An 18,748-nucleotide genomic window follows, 5' to 3' on the forward strand; every position below is an offset into this window, starting at 1 on the left:
CAGTGTGGATATTTGTTGTTCAGCATGGTGGTCTTTGCTTAAATGGGCTGCTTCTTTTGTGTTTCTATTTTTTTCTGGAGTTCACTTACTATATAAACATTCTGTTCTTAGCCTCCCTGTCTCACCAGTCATCCTTACAAAAAAATTATACAGCCTTGTACAAATTACTCTGGTAGCAAGGTATCCCCAGAATATTTTCCATTTCTGTAAAAATGTTAAATCACAGTGTTTCCAAAATAATTTGCTGTCACATCAAACAGTATTTTGAGAAATTGCCAATAATTAAGACGTTAGAATTCTAAGACATTAGCAATTCTACTCTCAAACTTTGGAGGAAATGGAAAACACATAAGAAGGTTAATTTCCTTTCTGAATTTTACACCAGGGACTACCTCTCTAGACATTAAAAGTGGCTCAGTTATTATCCAGTCAAATTTAATTATATTTCTACCCCGGTGATTTTCTTCTATATTTATCATCCTCGTATTAATTGCTTTCAGGGCATACATTTCTAAAATATTGTTCCCTTGAGCAAAGCAAGGAGGAAAAAGGCAGAAGCAACTTGTTTGCAAAGGCTGAGGTACAAAGCAGCTCCTCAGAGTGCTGTGGGCATGAGCTGTCACTGCTTCACACGCTGGACCAGCTGCTCCAAATTAATGCAGCACTCCCAAACTTAATAGAGATGTATTCATTTATGCTGCTTGAGAATCTGGGACAGATTTTTGGATCACCAAACACACAACAAGAAGCAACTCCTCTGCAGTAATTCTGGATGGAACACTCTGGCCTGTGTTCAGGCTGAGTGTGGCTCGTGGATTATAAATAGGATTCCTCATGGCTCCCTTCCACAAAAATGGAGATAAAGGACACCCAAAGCACAACCTGCACCAAGTACTGGGCTCACAGTTTAGAAATGACATCATGTTTGCAGTGAGCAACACTGGTTGCAGTGCAGAGTGTGCCAGAGCTCAAACATCATTGCTAAGAGACAGTCCACAGGTGTACAAAGATTCCTATAGCATTACTGGAGATCCAGGCCATATTCCTGCTGCTGCTGGTGGTGCCTGTTTTCCCACCATGCACACAAAGCACTGTGTTGGAAAGCTGGCAGCGATGTGAATTTACCCACACTGACAGTTTGAGTGCATAATGCCACTTGCTCTGAGTGCAAATTTCTGAGAAGCCTTTGCTAAAGAATATGAGTTTTTTCACAATTCTCACCAGGAAAACACCACAATACCATGAAATCCCATAGATCTTCTGAAAAAGGAGCAGAGAGGACTTTCAAAAAGTCAAACATGGGGCAAACCTTTTTCCAGTTCATCCCACTTGTGAGCTCATATTCTGTTACTGAGGAAACACAGGAGCCAGAATACTCCACTGGAGAGTTTGGAGGCTGCTGCAGTACAAAGAATTTGGCAAAACCTTCTGTTCCCTGTCCCACCTGGGTATCCAGCACAGCTATTTCCCAGCTGTGACAGGTTCAGGTTCTTGCTGGCTTTGCACCTGCAGCTCCTCCTGCCTGCTGCTGGCAACAGGAAAAACAGGAATGGCCACAGTGCAGCTGAACCGTGCACAGCAGGCTCAGGCTTCTGGCATAGGGGCAAAGTGACACCACAGGATTTGAAAGCACTGTTTGGTGCTTGGTATATTTGTAGAAGTATTTGCAGATTGCAGCAGAGAAAAAAAAAAAAGGGGGGAAAAAAAAGAGTAAATTCTGTGGGCAGCAAAGGCCACCATTCCACATCACTGCAGCACCCTCGAGGCATCAGGGCTGCTGTTTCTATAAACGAATTTTCAATTTCCCACAAGGCTACTTAAGGAATCTGAAGCACCATGTGAAAAGAAAGCAAATTGCTCCTCATGAGCTGGTATGGCCCTGTCTGGCAGGAATATTACTGGGATGATGTAGGAAAAATGGAGTGCAGGATAGTGCACAGATGATATTGCACAGGTGCTGTTGCTTTTATTGCAGCAGTTTCAGACTGATTTACATGAAGAATGAAAAGATACAGGCCCACTCAGGAGAATCAGAAAGGAAGGCAACTGCCTTTTGATTAATTTTATTTTTTTTACACTTCTGAATGGCTGTCCCCTCACAGCAAAGGAAAAAGGGGGAGAAAACCAGAAAGGAACACAAACAGAGTTATGCATGGGGAGTAAATATGGCCATGTATCACAGTCTCTGTGAGCTGGCATGGCCAGAGGACTTCATTCCCTTTCCAGTCTTTCCACTGGGTGAACTATACAGCACACCTCCCTCTTTATGTACCAGATTCCACCTGCAAAATGGAATGGCATCAACAGTCTCTTCTGGAAAGTGTTTTGAGACCTACTGGTAAAAAAAAAAAAAAAAAAAAAAAAAACAAAACCAAACCAGCCCAAACAAAAAAACCCCAAAAACCCCAAAAACAAACCAACCCAGCAACCCCCCAATAAAACAAATTCACCATCATGTAAAGTTATTTTCTTCATTTGAGTTTCATGAGAATAATGGTTGTAAACTTCCTGGCAATACCACACTGAACAGTCTTTGCATCTGGTTACAATGTTGTGATCCTACCTGGTCAAGGTGAACTGCAATAACAACTTGCTTTTTGCACCATTTTTTCACCACCAGATCTCAAAACACTTTACAGAGGAGACTGTAATGGAAATAACATAACCTGACTCTTCACATGCTCAGGCTAAGCAAAAGATTGATGTCAAACTAAGGAAAAGAAGCCAGAAACTGAGTCTTTTTTTTTTTTTTTTGTACTCTAACCAGGAAAGGAAATACTTTTCAAATAGAAAATTAACCTGACTTTTTCCCTATTCCCCTTTAGAAAACAAGGCAGTTAAACAAGCTTTTGTTTAGCCAGGGGAACTTTTATCTGCTCCAAGTCAGTTTTACAGCAGTATTTGCTATCTGCAACAGATCCATAAAAAGATTATACTCTACATCATGGCCTGTATTGCTTTTATTGGTTTGTTGAATTTAAAATGTAATATCTGTACATACAATAGCACAAAAGAGAACAAAAAATACAGATTGAAATTTAGACAGTGAAGAGAATTCCTACCTACTACCCATACAGAGTAGGGCACACTAGCAATAAACACAAGTTGGAAACAGAAGTCAACATTCCAGTGGAGACACCCCTTAAATATGAAATACAGTGGTCTCTGTAGAGAATTTGGGTGATCTATTACATGAATAAACATTGAGATTTTAAACATGGGTGCAGGTAAACCTGTATCATTCACTCCAAAGGATAAGCATTCTCATCTCTGGCCCTTGGAAACAAGAGAGAAAGGAAAACTGGGGTCTTGTTTGTCTTGCACACTTCTCTGCCACTGTCACTTCACTGGAGTGATCAAGAGAAATACAGAAAATAAACTCTAGGATCAAAACCTTCCCTTCCCCCATTCCTTTTTTTTTTTTTTTGCTAGTGTCTTTTTATCAGTTTGCACAAACTTGTACAAAAATAGTTGGTTTATTGAGTAATAGCATAACTTAGCATGTTTGAATTAGTGAAGGAAGTGAAAAGTCACCAAAACAAACACATCCAGTCTGCTAATTTTACTCACAGTTTCTGAAGTGACATAATGCAGCTTCTTTTTAAAGCTTTCTTGGAAAAACAGCAATTTCCTGTGTTTATTTTGTTTTCTTATTTCAGAAAATTCTCTCTGATTTGTAGCAGCAGACACAATCTACATGATAGAAAGTTTTTTACCAACAAGAGGTTTTCACTGATATGATCAATGGAGAAATAAAACCCTTTTAGTACCACTGCCTTCACAGATTTTTAATGAAATATTATCACACGCTTTTCAAATGATTGTCATTCGTGGTTTTAAAAAGAATAATCTCTATGTTTAATTACTAGGACCATTTTATAACAACTTATGATCTAATTTATACCTTAAATTCTGCCTTAAACTTGATTCATTTTATTCTGCTGAGCAGAATGGAAATTCATCTGGTATTTGTTATCTTGCAAGAATTGAGACAATCTGTAGTAGGGCTTTTCTGTGTTTTTAAATTACAATAGCAGTGAGAATAGAGCTTTTACATGCTCACCTTATTGGAAAAAAGCATTTATTGGACAGCATTAAGCCAAGTGGATGGGATTGTAAGACATATTAAGTGTGCATTTTTTACTGCTTTGACTTTAAGTCAAAACACTAATATTTATAAATGAAGCAGATAATTTTTTTTAATGGGCTTTGGCCAAAGGGTGCAGCACCCTTCTGGTAAAAAGCCATTTTAGTGGCAAATTTTAAATAAACTGAAACAAGTTTCAAGCAATGGGGAGGAAAGAAAGTAGGGGACTGTAGATACTAAAGCCACCATCAATTTGCATGAGTTTGCTAAAAGCACAATTTTGTGACAAAGTATGGAAGGAGAGAAAAAGATACAGTACAAAGTTTCCCTCCCATAAAAACCATCCCAAAATACCAATATCCTTCAGCCACATGATGAATCATGAGACACAGAATCACAGAACATACCAAGATGGAAAGGACCCCAGAGATTCTATCTTTTCCTACTCTGATATGTAAACCCTACCAAATATTGAGTGAGGATAGCAGACCAGTGCATTGCTCACATTTAGTACACACACCCAGTTTTATGATGTGACTGTGCTTGCACCCTTCTCTGACAGACCCACCATCATATTCACTTCTCTTTCCCCTACCTACACACTCACTGAAAAGAGCCTCACTATGAAAATTCTCAGGTTTCTGAAGTTTTTTACCAAAATTCAACATAAGGTTGAAAGACAAAATGCTCATAAGCAGATAATTTGAAGAGGCAATAATAACAAACACTAAAGCTTGGAATGCTAAATAATAAAGCTTGAAAGAGAAAATGCTCACATCCAGATAATGTGAAGAGTTTCTTGCCACTAGCAAGAAACCAGAAACAGGGATTCTACACACAACACCCCAATTCCCACAAGAAATTTCACATTTCTTTCCTTTTTTTTTTTTTAAAGTGAACTTGAGTGTCACCTACTGAAGCAAAACCAAACTGTTAATTTATTGCAGGGATCAAGCAACATAAAGGTGCAGATGCTGCACTTGCCACCCACAGGCTCCTGACACACACCCGCAGGTAAACTCTCACCAAATCTCACCTCCTGTTCAGGGAGCACCACAGTGCTGACAGGTTTACAGTAAATAAAACCCACAGTCACTACTGTCAGGAAAATGGGGTCAAATTCTAGCAATAAAGTCTTTAGGGGAGAAGATCCTCCTTTGATATGAACACTATTTATTCTAAGGCCTTCCAATGCTTATGGTTTCTGTGATAGCTAAATACAGAGCATGATTTACTTCACAGATTGTTTGGCTGCCTGCATTAAAAACAGGCTCATAGCCAGCTCCTGACCATTTTTGCAGAAAAGTTCATTCTCCTTTTTTCTGGAGAAAATGCAAGGAAGTCATGCCTACAATTATTTGTTATTGTTGTGGAGCTACAGAGTCCAATTGTCTCCTCCAGAAATCCTCTGTGGAAATTTCTCCTGCTCCCACAGCTTTGTGCCCTCTCCTCAGAGAAGCACTGCTGGGGGACACTCTGAACATTCTCCTTCCACACAGAGAAGGCAGATTCAGAATTAACTTAAATGCAAACTTTGCTATGAAAGCGTTACAAATCTTCAGACACCAACCTGCATGCAAACACCTTAATGTGCTTGAGATCACTTGGATGCCATCCCACCATAACTCAAGGAAAATCCTGTGCCCAGGATAAAAAATAATAATTAAAAAAAAGAAAAAAAAAGAGTAATAAATACACACACAGACTGGGACTTCAAACCAAAGCAACAGTTTGAGCTTGCACACAGAGTCACTGAACTCCAGCAAACACAAGCTGGTGGTGACAGTGGCTGGATTCCTGGTGAAATGTGGGAGCTGGAGAGATTTGTGCTTTAAAGAGAAGCTAACACTGCACATTGTTTTCCAATAGCTTCTGCTTCTAGACTCATGCAATACCTCTGGTTTTAATACCAGCCATCTGTACTAAAATCAAAATGCATCAGAGCTTCACATCCTTGAGATACGGAAAAAAATGAATTATGGACCTGGTCACCAACCCAATGTCCTTTGTCTCTTACAAGAATCACAGGCGCCTGTCACTAGAAAGACAACCAAGCTGTAACATTTTGGTTGCTGGTGCAAAGAAGAAAACCCTTTTCTGCAGTCAGATAGAAAATCTTAAATCAGCTACCTTTAAAACACCTTTAAAAACGGCATGTGTTTTAATTTATATTTGCAAGAGCTAGAAGAAAGAAATATAAGGGGTTCTGCTACATTTCAGACTTCTTACATGAACAGAGACTGTTCCTGCCTCTTGCTTATTAGCCTAAAAGTTGCTGGAATTTCAGGACAGAGGTGGGAGAAGGAGGAATCCTATCTCTGCAAAACCTATGGACTCAAACTAAAAATAAACCCATCTCTCCCTGTTCCCTGAAACCCCTTTCTGCTTTTGTTTGTTTGTTCTGGATTATATCAGTCTTTTTCATGCTGGTGAATCATGTCTCTGTCACAGCTGATTCCATTTATCTATCCTGGGAGAAAACAAAAGCTAAAAATAACCCTTTTGGGGTTTCTGGTGGGTTTTGCATAGAGAAGGGACTGAATATTTTCATTCCAAGCTTGTGTGTCAAAGTTTGGCTTTATCTTTGCCTGGGTCGATTTAACTAGTACCAGCTAGGAAAAAAAAAAAAAAAAGGAAAGAAAGAAAAAGGAGAAAAATAAAGCTTTTTGCTGTCCATAAAATTCCAAGCTGGCTAAAATTTAACAACATCTGTGGCAAATAAAAAATTTTTTACCAGCCAAGTCAGTACGAGAGTATTTTATTTGCAAGTGGGAGCTTTTTTCCAAAAGCAATTCGCCCTTTTTTGTAATGAACAGCAATGAAATGCACAGGTTCAGACAGGCTGGAGTATTTGTATTTAAAAGGCTTTTCTCTTCCTACTTTGAAAGATTTTAACTGTGTAAAAATAATCATTAAATTTGGATTATCATCACAACCAATAGTGAGACCCAAAGTGAAAAGAGCATTTGGTCTGGGCTAGGATGGAGATCTTGCAGGAACATTTATTTCTGTGACCTCCAGTTGTTCTTCTTCCCATGTGTGTCAGATTCTACCCCATCCTATGGAAACTAGGTGGTTAAAGGGAAAAGAACAAGGGACTTTACAATATCAGCAGTTGCTGCAAAAGGGAAAGAAAGCATTAGCATGACTGACTTTTTTTTTTAAACGTGTAGATTTTAAAATATATTTGGGGAATGCTGTAGAAAGATGTAACATTAAAGAACTGGTAGTACACTTAAAATGCCAGCCTAATTTTCTTTTTTAAAGCTTAACAACATTGCTGACTATGACATACATGGTCACTTGCCAGGAGAAAGCAGTTAAACACTATGGAGTCCACCAAGAAACACAGATTGCCTCACACCAAAATGGTCCAGAAGTAAGAGATGAATCTTCAGGAGTCATTGAAAGGTGATTTTTATAAAAAGGTGGTATTTATAAAAAAGAACGCCATGTTGAAAATTACACCTCAGTTATGGCACTACCGAAAGTTGTCAGATTTGTTTTCCCTCTACTTCCAGATCTTTCAAAAAGTCCAGGCTGAAAATCACAGGCAATGGAGGGCAGCAAATCAAGAATATCAAGTGAGACCTCAGGAAAACGTCCCAGGGTGGGAGCGCTTGGAATTCTCCAAAAGAAACCCCCAGAGCTCTCTGAGAACATCTAAAGGCCATGACACGAAATGTGAAGGGATTTCTGCAAACAAGATTCACCAAAGAGCAGAAAGTGACTTTGGTTAGTCACTTGGCAGAGCTGCCCATGATATCACCACATTCCAGGCTCCTGAGGCTGACTGAGCTGCAAGTTCATGAACTCCCAGAGCCTCTCCCAGCACTCTCATCCTGATGGGGCCACCCTGAGCTTTTCCAAGTGTCCCAAACCTCACCTCCAAGGGACTGTGGGCTTCCCCCTGCTCTTCCTGCTGCCCCAGGAACCCGACTGCTCTGTCCTGCTACAAAACAGGGAGCAGAAGCTTTTCCAGAGTTTAACTGGACGTGGATACAGTGGGGATGCAGTGACTTCAGCAAGGTGTGGCTGCTCAGCTGCAAGCCACTGTATATTATGAGGTCAAAGTCTATAGCAGAGGAAGAGGAAGAACAAAGTGCTACCTTGGAGGGACAAAACCAGCAAAATGTTGATGGAATGTATAATTTTACGAATGTGCCAGGTTACTTTTGCACAGATTTAAAGTGTACTTGTTTAGCAGAGATAAAAAAAAAAAAAAACCAGATGCATTTTTCCATACCACTTCTTCAGACATGTTTGTTTTGGGTGAAGAAAAAAAAATTGTTGTGTCATCACTGACTAGAAGGAGGCAAAATATGACTTTACTGACTTTCCCCTTATGAATCAGCTACAAGACTGATCTAGAAACTCTGCAAAATCTGTAAACAGCTACTGAAAACAGGAAACACTCATTTTGACTTCCAAGCACCTAGATGAGTTACAAAGGCTGATACTCAGAAGTTTTCTGTACAAATATTTGCACCCAAACTGGAAGTTCTTTGTGTTTGGTGTGGCATTATTTATTTCAGCATGCACCCATATTTTAGCTGGAAACTTGCACAGAAGATCTGTGGAGGAGTTGTAGAGGAACTGATCCAGAGTTTGGAACAAACCCAGCAAGTTCTGCCACAGTCATCACATCAGAAGCACAACTCTCCCATACTAATGCTGCACTCAGTTCTCAAAATCAAAAATGCCTCTTTGCACTTACACTCACAAATTCTAATTAGCAGCAGAAGTAAAGCCTGACAGAGTGACACATGTCCATGCCAACAACTCTGGGCAGATATGGGAAATGCACAATGCAATCAATAAATACAGGATTCCCCTCTTTTTACTGGTCATAGCCAGTGCAACACGATGTCATTAAAAAATCCCAAATGTCCTTTTTCATCCATGGAGAATGACAAAAGTAGGACTGGATAATTTGCTCTTGCTGGGGTTTAGTAAGGAAGGAGGAAAAAAAAGAGTTTTTATTTCTATCTGAATTCTAAAAATACCTATTTACTGCATGAGTAATGGGTTCTTCTGCTCCTGAAATCACCAGCATCCCAAAAATCAGTGTTTTTCATCCTGCAGCCTCTATCCCAGTGGGAAGAGCTGGCACAAAGAAAGCAGTAACAGGGCCAAACAGGTGGCAAATCCAAGTGGGCTGTGAAAAAGTGGGGAACTGCCCAGACCTTTTAAGATACAAAAAAAAAAAAACTGTGGCAGAGCAAAACTCCATGCTAAAGCTGTGTGGACAATAAAAAGGAATTCAAGAAGAAAGTTAATACTTTCTGAGGCAGGACTGAAGCTGCCTGTGGAAAAAACAGCTCTGCCTCTACTGCTTAAAAGGTGAGGTGTGGGGAAAGAGGAATATTTTAAGTCTAATAATTATGTGGATTACTTCTTGTCACTCAGAGCATTGGTGAATGGTCTCTTCCCTAAGCCCTGCCCCTCCTACTGCACACATTCTGTTCCTTAGCCTGGCTCCTTGTCCACTCAATCTTGGCACATCCCTATTTCTCCACTCTGCCTTTGAACTGTGTTTCCATTTTGGCCACATGTCTGATTTGACCCTGTGCAATGGGACTTTTTCATTCTGATTCTTTCGCTTTGAAAGAGCCCAGCTGGTGAATTTATAAAATGGTCTTGTTCTCCTGTAGAGATAAATCTGACCCAGGATGCTGTAGCTGAAGTTCCTTCTTTGTCTGCCCCTCAATGGGTGGATATAAAGGTATTTCCCTTAAATTCTGTGCTGTACATAAACATCTGCTAATGCTGGGGTGAAAACATATCAGGATGCTTTGGGATGCATGCTTCAAATACAACTGCTTATTTTCAAATTACTATCCTGAAACAGAACTTTAAGAACTTTATAAATAAGGAATAGGAGAATCTCTCAGACTGAAGTTTACAACCTTAGTGTGTCATCTCAGAAGAATCCATTAATCAGTGTATTTTGACCCAACTACAGACAGACAAACAGAAACCTGACCATAACATTATGTATAAAGTGAAAGAAGAGGGCCAAAAGGCTTAAAAATTAAAAGTTAAGAAGTGTAGTTCCATAAAACTTGAAAGCCCACATGGAAAAAAAAATTCATTATTTTCAGAATAAATAATTGCCCCAAGATAATCAAGGATTTCTTTTCAACTTTAATACTCTCAGCCACTTCTATGAGGTCTTTTGAAAGTATTTAACCAGGTAAATGATCTGTATAATATCTAGTGCTGAGAAAAGCAGAAAAGGGGAAGTAGAGAGGCAGCAGGGCAGAGGGAAGAGCCAGACAAAGATTTTGGAGGCAGAACAGTCTTAGATCAGTTCAAATTGATTGTGAAACCACAACCCTGAGAGCAAGAAACCATCAGGACTTCTGCAATATATCAGTGAGATAACAGAGAAAGGATCTGGCAAAGCCAAGTGAATCACTTGGGGAGAGGCATCTACTCTCAGCTCTGAGAGAGTCCTGATGGCAAGTTCCTGGTCTAAATATTGCTTCTACTTTTTGATGTGACTTCTTTTTTAATAACTGCATCAAAATTCCAATAATTTACTGCACTAAGTTATTCAAGAGCTTTTGGAGACTCCCCACCTAGACAGGTCTTTTACTCATAGGAACCAGTTTTCTTGAGCCACACCTTCTACTAAACTACACCTAGAGAAAGCTTCATGTATCAATTTTTCTTCTGAATCATGAAAAGGAAATGAAAATACTCCTTCTGATCAATCATTCTCATGGGAGTTCTGCAAGAAAGTTCATATAAACCCATTAAACACCCCCCACCAAAAGAAAATAGGCACAACTGTGGCTTTTTATTATTCTTTGTCCAAAGAGGCCTAACTTTCCACTGTCTTGGAGATAATTCACCTTGCATTCCCTACTCCTTTTGTTTATTGAGACTCAATAGAATTTTCCTAAAAATCCTCTTTTGTTACTACCTATTAACCAGCTGATTTTAACTGCTCATTTTGCTCCTTTCTCAATTGCCATTTCAGTCTTGCAGCACGTTTTTTAATTCAATTCTTAAAAAAAAAAACAAAAAAAAACCCAAACAAACCAGCAATATTAAAAAGTATTTGAAAGTTACACTGTCCTGTGTTTTATTTTAGTGGTTATCATTGTTAAATAAAAATTCCTTATGAAGAGGAAGCTTCTGCTCCAAAGGCAGTGTGTTATTGCTGTACTTCTAAAAGCATTTGAAGTGACCATAGAACGAGCACAGTAAGTTTGGGCATAGGTAGAGAAGAAACATTAACCTCTTGTAACCTAAGTGACAGACCTGCAAGAATTGATATTCTCCCTTTAGCACGTTCATAGTAAAGCTAAAAATGTCACAAATTAGCTCAGGTTTTTTTCCTTCAATGAACTGAAAGAACTAAGCAAAAATACAGAATGCCTACAAGAGCATTTCTTTGTACAGGAAAAGGAAAAACAGCACAAACCACCCTCCCCCCTTATCCCTCTTCCCCCACCAAGTCAAATTTCCAGACAGGTGGCCATATGTTCCTTTAGTTCACAGAGTTCACATCTCATTTTTGCTGGCAAACCAACAACAAACTCCTGCCCTTCTATGGTCATTCACTTGACTTTCTGCCAGTGAGTCAAAGCATTTTTCCCTCAAAAGAAAACACCTTGCCAGCATCATTTACTACTCCCCCTAAAAATACTTTTAGCACATTACAGGTATACTTTTGACAACTGTGCTTTTGGAAAGCAGCATTCTTCTCTAGAGCAGTCAGACAATAAAAGGTTTACTGTTCTAGAAACATGGCTACTGACTAAGAACAGACAGGCATCAACAAAAACTTGAGGACAAATGTTCATTTCTTGTGTTTATAATCATAAAAGATTTTACTGTCTATAGGTACAAGCCTGGATAAACAGAGTCATTTAGGCTTGTGACTCCCAGCACCAGAACGTTTTTTAATACATCAGCATTTCAAAGTTCTCTTGACTTAGACCTACAAACAGAAAACTAGAAAAAAATTATAACACTCTTTCATGATAGACTTCTTCGTGCCTCAAATTATAAATTCCTTCAGAAAGCAGGTTTAAATTCTGCCTACATCAAACATTCTTGCAGATGATTGACATCAACAAAAAATAGGAGCCATGTTATTATTAAAAAATAAAATTATAACAGCCCTATAGCCATGGTTATTACCAGAACCATTTTTACCATCCTTTGCTTTAAAGACACTTTGCTCCATAGATACTTTGCAAATGATATCTGCAAAAGAGGAATGAAGGTGAGATTTGGTAGAAAATGCAGTTTGGCAGAACATTACAACAAACATGGAAAGCATTAATTAGTGATCAAAACCTGTGTTTAATATTTCCATAATAATATGAAGGAAATGAAGATAAGGTCTGTAAGTTTGTTACTCAAACCTAAGGGGTGGATTTTAAGATGGAAAAGACTAAACTTGACTCTTCTACAACACTTGACTATCAGAATATCTCAGTGATAGAAAAATGTATGTTCACAGATCTTCTCCTCAGCATCTCCAAGGACAACAACACAGAGACACTTCAGTAATATTAAGGAGAAATTACAAGACCCAAAGCTGTTTCCCATTTGTGATTTGGATGTTGTGGTTTGTGTCTGATCCAAAGGGTGTTCTCCCACAGGCTGCTGTGCAGTGTTCCAGTCCCACAGGACCCTCAGATCCTGCCCAACAGTGACTGCTACGAGGCAGCTCCTGGGCTGCAGCTCAGCCCCTCAGCACAAGCTCGTGTGTAAACACCAGGGTTTACAGCCCATTTAAAAATTTGAGTTCAGAGAGCCCATGGAGAAAGTTAATCCACTGCACTTGGAGAATGAGCTGGCCTAATGTCCCATGTCACAGAGTTGCTCAGATTTCCCCCTGCGCGTCCATTGCTGGATCAGCAGCACGACAGCAGATTTCACCTGCCAGAGCACAGCTGGGTGTCAGCCCCAGACAGGCCAGCTGTGTTTAAACAAAAGAACTCAAATGAGAGCTAACAGTGTAAACCAAAAGACCTTGGACTTAAATTGCTTCCTTCACTTTCCTACCCCCCCCAATAAACTAAGGCAGTTTAAAACAGGTCGATAAGGAAGCCATGGCCACAAGTGGGAAGAATATTTCTTGAATGTTGATGGGGTCACCCACCTGAACTGTCAGACAATTCTACACTGTCTCTTTGCTGCCCAAACAAGAACACTGAAACCAAAGAACAGGCTGAAACCCATTGCCCTGGGAGAAGAACAGCTGTTGTCACACTTTGATACTGATATTTACCTTGCTCAGATAGTGCTAGAAGAAAAAAGAGACGCAGAGGAGAAGCAGTGAGGGGAATGGTGATGTCATGAATAGCAAGTTCTATAATGAGCTCATGCCCCTTCTGTTTGTGAAAGAGATTAGCACTTTCTGAACGAGGAACAGGCAAGAATAAGATTAAATAACCTCCAGCTCTTCATTAGCTCATGCATTAAAGTGTCACAGTGCTGAAACTGGAGATTTTGGAGATGCTCATTATTAGTGCTCAGCTGATACAACTGAAAAGAGAGGATGACTGTGTGATACTATGAGTGTTTTGGGGTTTTTTTCCTCAATTGCTATAATGTTCTTGTATAATACTGAATGGATAAAGTAAGGGCATATATTTTGGGTTTGTATTTCTAATTTAGTTGCAGATGCCTGAGATATGGGCTGTGGCAAAGTTTTTAATCCAAACATCTGAAATAAGGGTCATGTTTTGAGCGCTAGAGGACTCCAAAAGCTTTACAATATGCTTATGAAAATACCAAAATAATTTTTAAAAGTTCTACATTGATCTGTGAGATTTTTATTTTTTTTAAATCAATTAGGCCAGCTGGTAAAATCTACTAAACTGTGGCTAGGTGTTTATCTTTTGAAGGGGAAGAAATCTGCCCTTGCGAACAAACACTGAAATTTTATTTTACCCTTGGCCACCCACAGTGTGTTTACTCATCACACACAGAGACTTGCTGTAAAGTAAGCAGGAGGATAATTCTGACTTAATTTTCAGGGTTTAATACTATGCATGAGTGATAAAATTAAATTTAGACTCTGTGTAAATATGCAGGGGTTCAAGCACACCAGTTGGTTTGCTTTCACAACCAGGCAAACAAGCAACAAAAGAAATCTAAAAAGGTGTAATATAATATCACAGGAAAGACAGAACTGTAAGCCAGAGTATAGACACTTTTTACAGAAATCCAATAGCTACCTATGTGGTTATAGCTCTAAACCTACATGATTCTATCTCTAAAGCTCTGTTTAATCAAGTACAGACAGGGCTAACTGTAAATTGCAAGGGAATGGGCTATCCCCTTTATCCTGATTATCAATTTCATCCAGCAGGGAGCTGCAGAGGTGTGCTGATAACAAAAGAAAAAGATTTCTCTCCAAGTTCTGCAGATGTTAGACATTCTTCCTGGGAAAGTTCTAAGGCCATCTGAGGACACAAACTCAGATTCTTGACCAGCTAGAGGCAAAACTCAGATGCTTGAGCATTGAAATAGAAGGCAGAGCTCAGTCAAGGCTCCCTAGGACAGTGAGCAAAGTCAAATTTTGTCGTCCAGGCTTTTCTCAGACATGCACACACACACACACTTCTCCCACTCCACAAATAGGAAGAGAAACTGCAGGGATTGATGACAGGATGAGGGGGTTATGGAGGATGAAAGGAGCTGAGAGGAGTCCAGGTGCTCTCTAAAGTCACCAGCAAGATGTACAAGGGAGCTCTGGGTGAGAGCTCCAAATCTTCATCCAGACAGGTGCTGCTTTCCCTGCTTCCATTCCCATCTTTTCAGCCACAAGCTCCCCAGCTCCTGTCCACTTCTGTACCCTGCCCTCACCACTTCACACTGCACTGCTCAGTCCCCCATGCTAAGGAATTGACTTTATCCCTGTGCCTCAGGAGCTGCAGTGGGGGAAAGGGACAAGCAGGAGAAGACAGAACAGGCCCAGCCCATTTGTGCTGCTGAGACAAACTTTGGCACAAAGCAATTCTCCCTCACTGATAGAGCAGTGCTGTATAGAAAGAGCAGGGGTAATCAGCTTAATAAATTATACCTTATTTTACTCAGAGCTGACCTTGGGTTTCCCTGCAAGAGGGGGCAAAGGATTTGCAGTCAAAACCCTCAAGGTAGCACAGCCCTTCCTTGGCTAGCAAGTTCCCCTTGCCCAGTGCTTGTTAAACACTAACAGGCTTGTTTTCTAAATTAAAATTTAATCAGAGCTTGGCAGGTGGATAACATGACACTAATGGAAGCCTTTCACTCAAGGTTACACAGAAAAAATTATGCATAGAAATCAAATTGAAACTTTTCCTACATTAAAATGACCAAACCAATGACAATTCTTTGTCAAGATAAGAATGAATGTGGACTTCCACAAACTCCAAAATCTGGAGATGAAGTATGAAATTTACAGCAGACACAGAGCTGAAGGACTAAGAAAAGAACTAAACACAGGAAGAGCCATGCTTTGTTTATCTGAAATGCTGCAAATTCCACACATTTCACATTAGAAGGAATTTGTATTTTTTTTAAATAACAAAGTAGCTAAGTAGGCACAGGAACATGTGGAAAGTAGTTTACATTGTATTATTGGATTTGGATTACTGCAGGGACAAATCACAGAACCCACTGGAGGGGATCCTTCAGTGACAACTGCTGGAGTAAGAGAAATCAGCATAAGAACAGCTTCAAGAGCTCTTGGAGCTTTGTTTTCAAGCATGTTTTTACACTAGTGAGCACCACACATATTGCAGACAGCTGACTAAATAAAAAATAAAAAGCAAAGACCATCAAGATTATCTGTCCTAGCCAGTGCCTGGATGTAGGCAGCCTGGCTGACTAAAGCAGGGGAGATAAGTATCAGTGAGTTATGAAAAATGCCATTACAGCAGGCCAGGAGCAAACAGGCAGAGCACTGGGAGGAACAGAGCTCAATATAGCGTGCAATGACTGCAAGCTTCAGTGCCCACATACTAAGCTTTCTGTACTGTAATGGTCTGATAAATTCATTTTGACCCAGAGACCAGAGATAAATTGTCTTAGCAATGCAAACAAACAGCCAAGCAATTAGGGCAAAGTTTTTTGAGAAGGTGGTGATAACATCTAGAAGCATTATTGGGCAGGGGAAAAAGCAGCCCTGGAGATAGGGGGTTTAATCTGGAGTAAAAGAGAGAGTATAATGGCTTCTCCAAATTGCAGAGCACTAAAAGAAAAAGCAGACAAGCAACTGGCACTGGTATTTGTCTGGCATCTATTTCAGTGTATCCAACCTGAAAAGCAACTTCCATTGTCCCATTTGGAGTTCATCAAGTTTGGCCTATAAAAAGATTTAACATGTGCAGCTGTGAAAGTGTCAGAGCTGAGAAATCCATGAGGAACCGTCAGGTTTTATAGAATTGCCATCACTTAAATTTCCTGGAAGTAACTTATTAAAATAGACTTTTCAAGCACAGAGATTAATGCAGTGGTCAAATTAAAAAAGCAGCAATTTCATCTACCAGTTTTCACATATCAGCCCTATTTAGGCACAAACATGTGTTAGTTACATTGGCTGCAACAACTCCATTACCTCCCTGGCACAGAAATAGGAGTAATTAATATTTAACCCAAATTGTGTGTTGATTTATCAATGAGTACTTCAGCATTACTTTAAAGCTACATAATTAAATATGGCATAATATATGTATGTATAAATAAATGAGTGAAATTGCAGGTCTAGAATACATTCCTTCAGTTTTGGTAGGGCTACCCAAGAAAATAGCCATGAGAAGATATAAGGTGATCTCTCAAATTACTAACTTTTGTTGTGAACATCTTACACACAATAAGAGAGCTTTAACAGAGATACCTGCTCATTGCAAAGCATCTAAATATTATTTTAGACAAAAATAAATATGGAGGAGATGCATCTAAACTGTACTTTTACTGCAGCTGAATGAGCAGTGCTCTCAGTGTTCACTGAAGAATGAGAATTGGCATTGTTTTTAAAGACACAATGAAGATGTAAATGGCATTTGCTTTACTAAAGAACTTCTTTTTCCCTCGTAAGATGTTTCTTTAAAGTGTATTTTAGGAAAAAATAATTTTAAAAATGAGTAAGATACAAACATACATGAGAAGTATTTTTGAGGCAGCCATAAACAATCCATAGGCCTAAGTCCATCCCACAGAACAGAAGCAGCTCCAGTAACTCAGCCATGTCATGTGAATTCCAATATCCTTTAATGCAGTGAAAGCAAGTGTGTCTTGCTTCATTGGGTACTGTGTTGCACTATACAAAAGTCTATAAAAGCCCCCTGAATGAAATGAACAATTATTTATATTTCAATAAGGAAAGGCACTTGACCAGTAAATACAGAATAAGACTGTCTAGAGATTGGCAAATAAGGCAAGACTGCAGCACCCCTTGATAAACACCAAATTAACACTTAAAAACCACAGAAAAGAGTCTTCCTTCTTTCATTTTAGGCTAAGTGGACAGTCTACCTGCTGCCTGGGTAGAAATACAGTCCTAACTCCAAACTGTTTGTTTGTTTAAACTGCACTGTGAAACATCATCACCAAATGATGCCATTTCAATTTAGGATTACATTGTTCCCATTATTTTGAAAGTTTCAAAGTAGATTTTCATAATATTGGTAATGATGAAATACTAAAGAAATCACCCATAAATTGCATTTTCTAACTACAAAACTGTTCCTGACATCTGCAATAAAATTTTATTTTCTCTTTTTGTCCTCAATGCACTCATCACAACTTTTCACTTAACCACACTGAGCTCTCTTAACTTTCACTTACAGTTTCTGAATTTTTTTTCCTGCTGCCTCAAAAATTATGTCTGTAGAAGCAGCATGTTAGACAGGCATGTCACCTCTTCAGAAAGCAGGCTGTAAGGAATTGGATTGGAAGGTAGATTCTGACTTGCAGTGCTGCTGTCCATGCTCAGAAGGACAGCAGGGTAACACTCAGCTAATGTTAAGGTAAAATAAAACCTTCCTGCCTTAGAAAGAATGATAGCTTTTTATCTCAGCTCTCTCCTCCACAAATTCTAGCCAAAAAAATGGTGTCTTCATGCCTTCAAGCTTTTCTCCATCCTTTTTTGACCCTAAGAGCTTCAACAGTCCCTGTTAGGCAGGGATGGGTTTTGGTTGGTATGAGAGAGGGGCTGCCTCAGTCACAGGAGCAGCCATGGAAGGAAAGGGAAGGACAACCGGTATAAACAATTTCTAAAGTACTTTTTGTGTTGAATGTTGCCAATAAAAAACACACCCTGTGGTTTATGGATGGAGCTCGACCACCTGAGCAATGACCTGAATGTTCAGGCTGCAGGCAGCCTGGACTCCTATCCCTGCTTCTCCTCTGCCTCAGCATATTTTACACAGGCAGACAATGAGCACAGCCAAGTGCCTGTGACCAGAACAGGCACAGGCACGGTTCAGCCACACCCAATTTAATCTCACAGGAGAAGTGCTAAAACACAAAATGCTGCAAAACCACCAGGTCAGGGGGAACAGCAAACATGTGCTTGGTTATTTCTACAGAAGGGACAGATTCACACTTCTCTGTGCAGTGCAACCACCTCGCTTTTCCCACCAAGATTTTTATCCTCCCCTCCCCAAAACACAGGTGCCACATGTGGCACACTTTTATTTTGCCTGG

General features: G+C 39.6%; 1 protein-coding gene across 1 annotated transcript in view; it reads right to left on the minus strand.

Annotated features, from left to right (window-relative positions):
- The window catches only part of LOC136556524 (potassium voltage-gated channel subfamily KQT member 1-like), a 410,734-nt gene that overhangs the window by 311,138 nt on the left and 80,848 nt on the right, over positions 1-18,748 (minus strand). The gene's annotated exons all lie outside the window — the stretch shown is intronic.

Source organism: Molothrus aeneus, chromosome 5 (assembly GCF_037042795.1).
Source record: "Molothrus aeneus isolate 106 chromosome 5, BPBGC_Maene_1.0, whole genome shotgun sequence".
Classification (NCBI taxonomy): Eukaryota; Metazoa; Chordata; class Aves; order Passeriformes; family Icteridae; genus Molothrus; species Molothrus aeneus.